Below are 9,166 nucleotides of genomic sequence, written 5' to 3'. Positions count from 1 at the left end.
GAATATTGTTTAAAAATTCACTAGACTTTCTTGATGGACACACAAGAGCATCAGTCCATCATATTCCTCTTTGTTTTCCTTTGGGTGCCAAGGCTAGACTTAAAAGCGATGACCAGGAGTGGCTAAGATTGATGTGAGGTTCCTCCTCTCAGGTGTCCTCTAGAGATGGAGGTAGAAGAAACTCGACTATCATTCAACTTTTAGGTTAAAACAATCAAGGGCACATCTCTCTTGGCTGCAAGTAGGCAGTACAGCATTGAACTGGGCCAAGCACATGGTGTCCTATATCTGGGAAGCATTTTCCTTATTAAAAAGAAATTCATCTGTGAGAAATGATATATGTCTAGATAACATATAATGTCTGGAGAATGTGACCCTTCAGACCATTAAACAGCAATCCCGTTTACCTCTGATTATACTTTCCTGTCGGGTGTTTGGGTTCACAAAGGTGACCAAAAGTGACCATTTTCTTTTTTACTGCTGAGGCCAGTTGAGGGTTTAGCCCTCATGGATCATCTGGTTTGGAAGGAGTCCCTGGCTCCTTTAGTTCTTTTCACCATCTGTTTTATTTGTAGAGGATAAATTGAAGACCTTGCTTGACCCAGGCTTTGCCAGGAAGGCCCCTAAACTTGTAAAATGTCTCTCCTTCGTAAACACACTCAGGAGATATACTGGCAAGGAGGGACAACACAAGACAAAGGACATAGCAAAGCCCACACCCACTGTTAAGGAGTGCTTTAGGGAGCACCCTGAGAGAAGAAAAGGAACAATAAGAATATCATTTTTATATTTTTCATTTTCTGCTATATGGAAGGTTTCCAAGAGAGAATGTGTTTTCTCTTTAATCACCTTACTATAGCCATTACAGTCAAACCATTTTAAGACATTGCTGAAAGGTGGTGACTACACTCTATTAAACTGAGAAGGGTTTGTTCCATCATAGCCATGACAAGCTGTAGTGGGTTTACTGCAGTGGAGGAGACACAGCATGTGTTATATATCTGAGTGCAAGTGGTAGGACTACTCCATCCTTCTGTCCCTGAAAGCAGAAGGAACCAGTACATGACTGAACCAAAACCAAAACCAAATTTTCCAGTTATACTACTTGTGCAGTCAGTTAAAATGCATATAACAGCTGGCAGTGGCAGGCCATACCTGTCACTTCAATACTTGGGAACCTGAGACAGGAGGATGGCTCCAAGTTGGAGGCCAGACTACACTAGAGTGAGTTCTAGGCCTGTCTCAGAACCATAGTAAGATTGCTCTGAAAGACCAAACAATGGACAATAAGCTAATTAATCACAGAAGAACCCCTGGCACACCAACACGAGTTTTCTATAGGGGATATATTAAAGAAAACATTCTTTTTACCTTTACTGAAATGAAGGAATACTAAAATCAAAATGAAATGGCAAGTATCATTATAATTATACTATTTTGGAACATCTTTACCAAAAGTAGAGTTTCATGGGATTTTTTTTTATAATCAGTGAAACTTTTGTATAACAAGATAGTATTTTACAGCGAGGATATATGGCCTGATTTCATTGTTTTTGCTGAACCCCCACTTACTCAAGCCCAGCAGTGCTAAAACAGCTAAGCTGAAAGCCTTATTGATCACTTACTCGTGAAAATATAATTCTGATGGTAATTTGACTGTTTTTAGTAGAGGGCTTTATTTTCCTAAGAAATTATCGTTCTTAATGAGAAAGTCTTACCCCAAATAATTTTGTCTTTTGATATGTGGTAGTGAAAAGATTAATCTGAAGTGGCTGGAGGCAAGTCTCCCGGCCCAGGGAGATGTAAGATTTCACTCTCCTCTAATGGGGAGCGAGGCAGAAACGCAGACTATTCTCCGCTGCTTTTGCTGTTTTCCCTGGCACCACAGTGAGGCACAGATATTGGAATATTGAGCACTTCAGGCAAGAGCCAAGTTAATTTAAATTTTTATTGCTACATTTAGTCCTTGGCTTTAAACAAACCAAAAAAAAGAACCCTCAGAAAAAGTAATTTCGTAAATCATGATACCAATCAAATCATGAACCAAATTGCAGTGCCTAGCTCTTCTTGGCTTCCTTTCATTGTTGTCAAGACATACGATAATTTAACTGACATGCAGTATTTTACAGTGATTGAGTTCAGAATGCTCCCTTGGCAAGGCTGCCTGTGGGGTAGGAGGCAGGCTCGCTTCTCCTTGCTAACTGAGATGGTTTTGTGGTGCTTCCTGCTTGCTTAGATGGCCCTTTATTAGCCGTGGTTCTAAGCTCTGGGTCCATGGGCTGATCAATTTGGTGAGGCTCCAGTAACTGTGTGAGGCAGATCAATGGCTATCAAAAATTCTATGAGTCCTTGGATGAGCTATCAGTGAAATGAAATGTCGGTCATAACAAGGGAGAGAGGGAGGGAGAGAGGAAGGGGAGGAGGAGGGAGGGAAGAAAGGAGAAGGTAGGGAAGAGGGTATTGTTATAAAGACTGAACAGTTGATGCAGACAAAGAGTCTAGCCTAGTGTTTGCAGTGGTGTGACTCAGAAAGATTTTTGCTATTGCTACTACTGTGAAAATGTACTGTGTTCACTAGAGGTACACATGGAAGAAGGCAAAATATTTTAAATCAATAGAAATATATTATTTTCCTCTTATCTGTTAGATGTTCATAAAAGAAAATTCAAGTTTAAGATTTCATCTGAAATTTAAAAGTGGTTACACTGTCTAAAAGTTAAAAGTGCTGTTACAGAAGATACAGGAGAGAGAGAGAGAGAGAGAGAGAGAGAGAGAGAGAGAGAGAGACTAGTGCTGCCCATCTGTTTACGGGGCCACCCACTGGGACATGGGAAACCTACCCTTAGGCTTCTGCAGGGTCCTACTTCCCATGCTTGGGGCTAGTCCCACCCCCTCCTCTTGTGTCCCAGCTAACCTCTAGGCTTCCACCAGGACATCCCCTACCTGTGGTCCCACCCACAGGACTTTCATGCTGCCTAAAGCATCCCATGTCAAACCCAGACTGCTCACATACACCCTCCAGAGTCTAGCCTCCGGAGCCCACCCTCCTCAGCCATGCATATTCAACAACCAGCCAGATGTAGCCTGGATCCCACAGCCAGTGACCCTCCTTACCCTGGCCCTCCCTGCCTTCACTGCAGAGGGGCTCTAGGTTTGAGCTAGTGTCCTTGGTGCCCACCTGCCACGTCACCGGATTCGCCCACGTCATATCCAACCTATCCACTCAGATCTACCCCCACACCCTCAGGCTTGGAACAGAAAGCACATCCTGTACTCCATCCAGTCAAGTCCCCTACGTCCATCCAACTTCATTCCACTCAAGCCATTTAAAAGCCAAAGCCTTAAGACCCGTGGTTCTCAACCTGTGGGTCTCGACGCCCCCCACCCCCCCGTGGCAACCCACTATGTCTGAAAAAATATTTACATTAGGATTCATAAGAGCAGCAAAATCACAGTTATGATATATGAGTGAAATAGTTTTATGGTTGGGAGTTACCATGACATGAACTATATTAAAGGACGGCTGAGAACCTCTGCTCTACGCTGAACCTACCTCCTCATCTTCCCTTCCTCCCCACCCTGCCCCACCCATTAGAAACTCAAAACAAAGGAAATGCACGTAGCTGGGTCTCATTGCAGGAACAGCACCAATCTGAAAGATCCAGCCAGTATCTTCTCTCCAAAACCTGCCAGGCCTGTAGAAGTGCTTGTCAACGAGAATTACCTAGATGAACTAACTCCAGGACACAGAAACTGAAAGAAGAATCACAAACCTCCTCAAAGAATTCAAGGAGTTGAAAGACAGAACAAAGAAACAGCTCAATTAAAAGCACGGGGAAAGAGCTTAAGGAGAAAACCGCCTGAGTGAAGAAGCCCTAGAAAACATAGACATAAGGCTGATGGTGTGAGACCCAGGCAACTACTCCACTTTGAATGCAGGACCCTGCACATACCAAGCCTGCACCCAACTTCTTAGACCAAGGGAAAAAAACCACAGAGAAGGTCGCAGGAGATCAGGGCCTGCTCCCACAGCAACAGCCAATCAGCAGAAATCTGTGCTTCTCTATGGAGCCAGGTGGCCTTGCTGATAAATGACTCAACAGTCCTGAGGGCTGACCTTTGTAACCATTTTGTGATGGTTCCTTCCTGTTCGAACCAGAAAAACAAGTTTGAAATACTAACCAATCAGAAGCCGACTTAATGTGGAAAATTACCGAGTGTGAGGTATTCCCTACAAAAGTCCCGCCTCCCCTGGGCTCGGGGCTCATTCTGGATCCATTGCGTTGGTGACAGTGAGAGTCCCTGCTCGAGGTTGTAATAAAAGACCCTTATGTGCCTTACATCAGAATCCCCTCCTTGGTGGTCTTTGGGGTCTCTGAGATCTGGACATAACATTGGAAGTAACAAAGATGTCCAAGGTTTGAAGATGGAATTCAGTGAGGAGGTAGAAACACTGAAGAGGACTCAAGCTGAAATAAAGAATAAACAACAACAACAACAAAAAAACCCTCAGTAGTCCAATTAGGAAACACATATAACTTTCAAGAACACATCGAGAGGAAGACAGAATATCGGGTCTCAAAGATAAAATAGAGGACCTAAATCAAATAAGGCAAAAACGTGAAAAAAACATTTTTCAACACAGGAAAGAAATGCACAGGAAATGTGAGACTGCAGGGGAAATCCAAAGCTTTGAATTATAAGCACGGAGGAGGAAGACCCCTACGCCAAGGGCATAGACCATTGCTGGGAGACACAAGTTGGGAAGCAATAGAAAGGGGCTTAGCAGGGCACAAGCAATCTTATCAGGAAATCAGGAAAGGAACACTCCTCGGGCTGGAGGTAAATACAGGAAAAGGAAGGCAGTTGTAAAATAACAATATGGATGTCTGAAAAATCCACAGAGAATCATACCACTATTTACCTAAGGGAAGTCTACAATGCATAATGTATATGTATGCATATACAGTTTTAGTGAGCTTCTCTCATCTGGGCTGACAGTGAGTGATCCCTCCAAGAGCCAAAGACCGCCTAACAAGACCCCTGAGGCCAAATATGAGAAGCCTTTGTTTGAATTGCTGGCCAAGGCTGTCCCAGAGACACCCCGAACATACAATCTATTGTCATGGGGTTCCTGTCCCCAGCTGGTTCTGATTGGTGAATAAAGTTGCTGGCAGCCAATGGCTGGGTAGGGAGATAGAGGCAGGACTGAAGGATTCTCAGGCAAAGGGGACCAGGGAGAAGGCAGACCTTCCATGACAGGGAAGCAGGAAGATCAGACGTGAGAAGTACAAGTCAGGGAGACGGTCAACAGGTAAGATCGTGGCCCAGGGAAGCTGCAGGCTTGGATCTGGGACAGCCAAGATGGAATATGGGTTTTAGTAAGTAATAATGCAGGCATGTAAGAGGGGAGAGTGTGTTAGCCTCGGGGAGGTTTGGAAGTGCCCAACCATTGAGCTGTTTAAGGCATATTAAAAAGAAGGGTGTGTGTGTGTGTGTGTGTGTGTGTGTGTGTGTGTGCGCGTGTGTGTCTTTCATTTGAGAATCCAGAGATTGGGGCGGTGAGCGAGGAACTCTCACTGCCATCAGCCATCAGAGTGGATTAACCAGCAGTAGCAAGAGGGTCTATCCTCACCACAGCTCACCCAGGGACCACAGGCAGGTTGGTGGGAGCAGCTGCTCAGTGTTACTCCTGTAAGTCGGAAGCTCCTGTGAGGCAGTAAGGTAGAGCGTGCTCGAATCGGGCACGTGGTGATCTGAAGCTTAAGGCTGAAGTATGAGATGGAGATTGATGTTAGGTGCCATAAATGTTAATGAGCTAAGTCAGGTAGGAAGGAAGGAAGGAGAAAGGAAGGGAAGGAGGGAGGGAAGGAGAGAGGGAAGGAGGAAGAAAGGAAGAGAAGGAGGGAAAGAAGGTGGGAAGGAAGGAGGGAGGGAGGGAGGGAGGAAGGAGAAAAAACTAAATTTTCCATCTCAGCCAATACAGCTTTCCCCATTTCAGCAAAGTACAACTAAATTTATACAGTCAATAAGACTGACAATTACAGATCATTACCTTTTTCTTTGTTGAGATAGAGAATCTCATGTAGCCCAGGCTGGCCTTGAACTCACTGTGTAGCTGAGAGTTGCTTTGGTCATGGTACCTCTTCACAAAAGTAAACCCTAACTAAGACATGTTCTGACCCATTGAGCCATCACTCCAGACTTCAGATGCCTTTCTATCTGGGCTATCTATCTGTATCAGGAGTTAGCAAACTTTGTCTGTAAAGGTCAAGTAATTGATATAGCCTCTATTGCAAATACTTGGATCTGATGCTATCCATGGGAAGCAGCATAGACATTACTTAAATGAATGAATGTGGCTGTGTTCCAGTAAATATTTTATTTGCACACCCAGGCACCAGCCAGATATGTTGGCCTGAAGCCATATTGTACAGACTCATGATCTGGCCTTTTCATTGATCTTTACCAATTGTCCCTGATTCCACCCTTCCTCCTGAGATGGAGACATTGGTAAAAGATCTGACCTTGAATAAGGTTGGGGGAGGGAAGGCTGAGTAAAGACAAAAGAATTGGTGAAGAGAGGCTGAGCATGCCGACCATCCAGAGCTGTTCTTAGTTACAGAGTCCAGAGGCAAGCTGTGGCAACACAGGACTGGGGAAGTCAGGAATACAATGATCTTATCCCTATGTCCCGTGATATCCTCAACTTCATCCTGTGAGACATTTACCTGGGCTTCAGACACTCCTACTCAGTGTTTACTGGAGTTTTGAAAATGCTGTTCCACATCCCACTCCCCCCAAGAAATCCCTCTCCCCTGCATCTCACTGATTAAGGCTCTTACCAACTTTCTTTATCCAATCTCAGCTTAGTTAATACTGGCTCCAAACTAGCTTCTCTAACAAGGTTTTTGATTGGTTTGGACTCTGAACTCCGTGAGCTCCTCCTGCACCTGACACCAGTTCCCCATCACTATTCATCCCTAAGGCATGGTGGAATTTGTAAGACCATACAGTAAAATAGTCTGTGGAAGGGGATAGAGTTTTCCTGACTGAGAAGCAATCAGTGTTGTGTTGAGAAATTTAGTGAAGGGCCCATGAATAACCACATTAGGGAGAGCAAGAGTGAGCCCATAAGGACAGCTGTACGTAAATATCCAAGAAGTTCCAAAAGGGGTAACTTAGCGGAATCACAATGGAAAAGGTGTGCACCCCAAAATAAAGTCATACAGAATTGGTTTGTGATGAAGATGTTGGGCTATAGAGAATTACAGTATGGCACCAAGTAACTGACATTTAGTTTTTCTTAACCAAAAAGGAGAGAGATAAGGCAGGGCTAAGACCCTAGAAGTAAGATGAATGAACCGTGGAGACAAACTGTGCAGGGCGTACCTAATATAAGTCAAATGAATCAGCCTGAGGCAAAAGCTAGGGAAATGAATGCTCTGCATTCAGGGTCCTCCCCTCTTTCAGTGACTCCTTGTGCTGGGCAGTTTTATGTCAGCTTGACACAGGCTAGAGTAATTTGGAAAGAGGGACTCTCAATTAAGAAACTTGCCCCTAGCCGGGCGTGGTGGCGCACGCCTTTAATCCCAGCACTTGGGAGGCAGAGGCAGGCGGATTTCTGAGTTCGAGGCCAGCCTGGTCTACAAAGTGAGTTCCAGGACAGCCAGGGCTATACAGAGAAACCCTGTCTTGAAAAAACCAAAAAAAAGAGAGAGAGAGGAGGGGACAAGCAGCCCCTTTAATAGTGAGAGAGTCAGGCACACCTGGCTGTTACCAGGTAACTGTGGGTCAGAGCTAAATGGTATTGATACCCAAGACACATGCAGTGAGATCCCGTGTGTTAAGTGAAAGAGACGCAGCTGGGGGCGTGGTTATCTGTGAGTTCTTCAGAGAGAAGTGAAGTAACCTGGAAGGTGAAGGGCTCCAGAGCAAAGGTTAGGAAGACAGGCATCCTTGTCTGGAGTTCGGGAGACCTTAGATGAAGAAGCAATCAAGTGACTCTATTTTTTTTTAAGGCTTCCTGGAGAAGGATTAGCCTTTTGTGCATTGTACAGTTGGGAGCTTTATATTTAGCAATGGATTTCCTAATCCTGCCTCACAGAAGGCTCATCACAGCAGGTGTCCTGGAGCTGTGTGGCCCTGGGCTGAGAAAGAGGCTGGTGGGAGCTGGGTGAACAATCGTCTGGGGATGGTTTCCTGGCCCCAGCTAAACTTTATAATATTTGAATCTACGTGAGTGTAAAGAATCTAAGATTAATTCTCCCCTTAATAAAAATAACCATGATAGGCATCACAACCCAGGAGAGAAAATTAAATCTGGCTTATGATAAGTTAAATCTAATAAAAATACAAAGATTTTTGTCATTGCTTTAACACGTCCTTTCTCCCCTGTCTGCTTTCATTTCCGGAAATGAATTCCTATGAAGCAAATCTATGAAGGGGCGCCACAGCAGCGCAAACACCACGGAATGGCGGAGGCTTGACTAGTCGGCTCAACAAGGGGAGACGGGTGTGAAAACTCATTACAACAGGGACAGTCACACAGCTCGCACAGCTCGCTCTCTCCTCTCTTTTAAACTTGCTAATGGAAAAAGTTGAATGCGCTTTTAAATGAAGAGCACCCCCATGCTTCCATCAAATAGATAAATTAGAGAGATTTCTTCTCCCCCCCCCCCATTTACTTTAATCTAAAGTGCTGTGATCCTTTGGGATTTATTGTATGGTTTCTCAGAAGATTACATCTTGGAAATCTCATTCTTAAAAACCACAGGTAGCAGGCATGCCTTTACTTGAACTTGTACATTGAGAAGGAATGAAATTTGATTCAACACCTGTTCATGTCTGTAAATTCTGTACTCAAAATATTGTCCAAAAATGAATACTATAATAAACCACTACTTTATTTTGGATTTCAAGATAATATTGCAGACATGTGTGTTAGTTTTATATTAGTGAAATGGAAAAAAACAATGAATTTGTAATTTCAATAGCATTTATCAGTGCTATATTTTTCTTTTTCTAATATAATAGGTTAAAAATTCCTTTGAGGGCCCTGATATAGCTGTCTCATGTGAGGCTATGCCAGTGCCTGGCAAATACAGAAGTGGATGCTCACAGTCATCTATTGGATGGAACACAGGGCCCCCAATGGAGGAGCTAG

Source organism: Mus pahari, chromosome 11, assembly GCF_900095145.1.
Source record: "Mus pahari chromosome 11, PAHARI_EIJ_v1.1, whole genome shotgun sequence".
NCBI lineage: Eukaryota > Metazoa > Chordata > Mammalia > Rodentia > Muridae > Mus > Mus pahari.
This window is presented reverse-complemented; position numbering follows the sequence as displayed.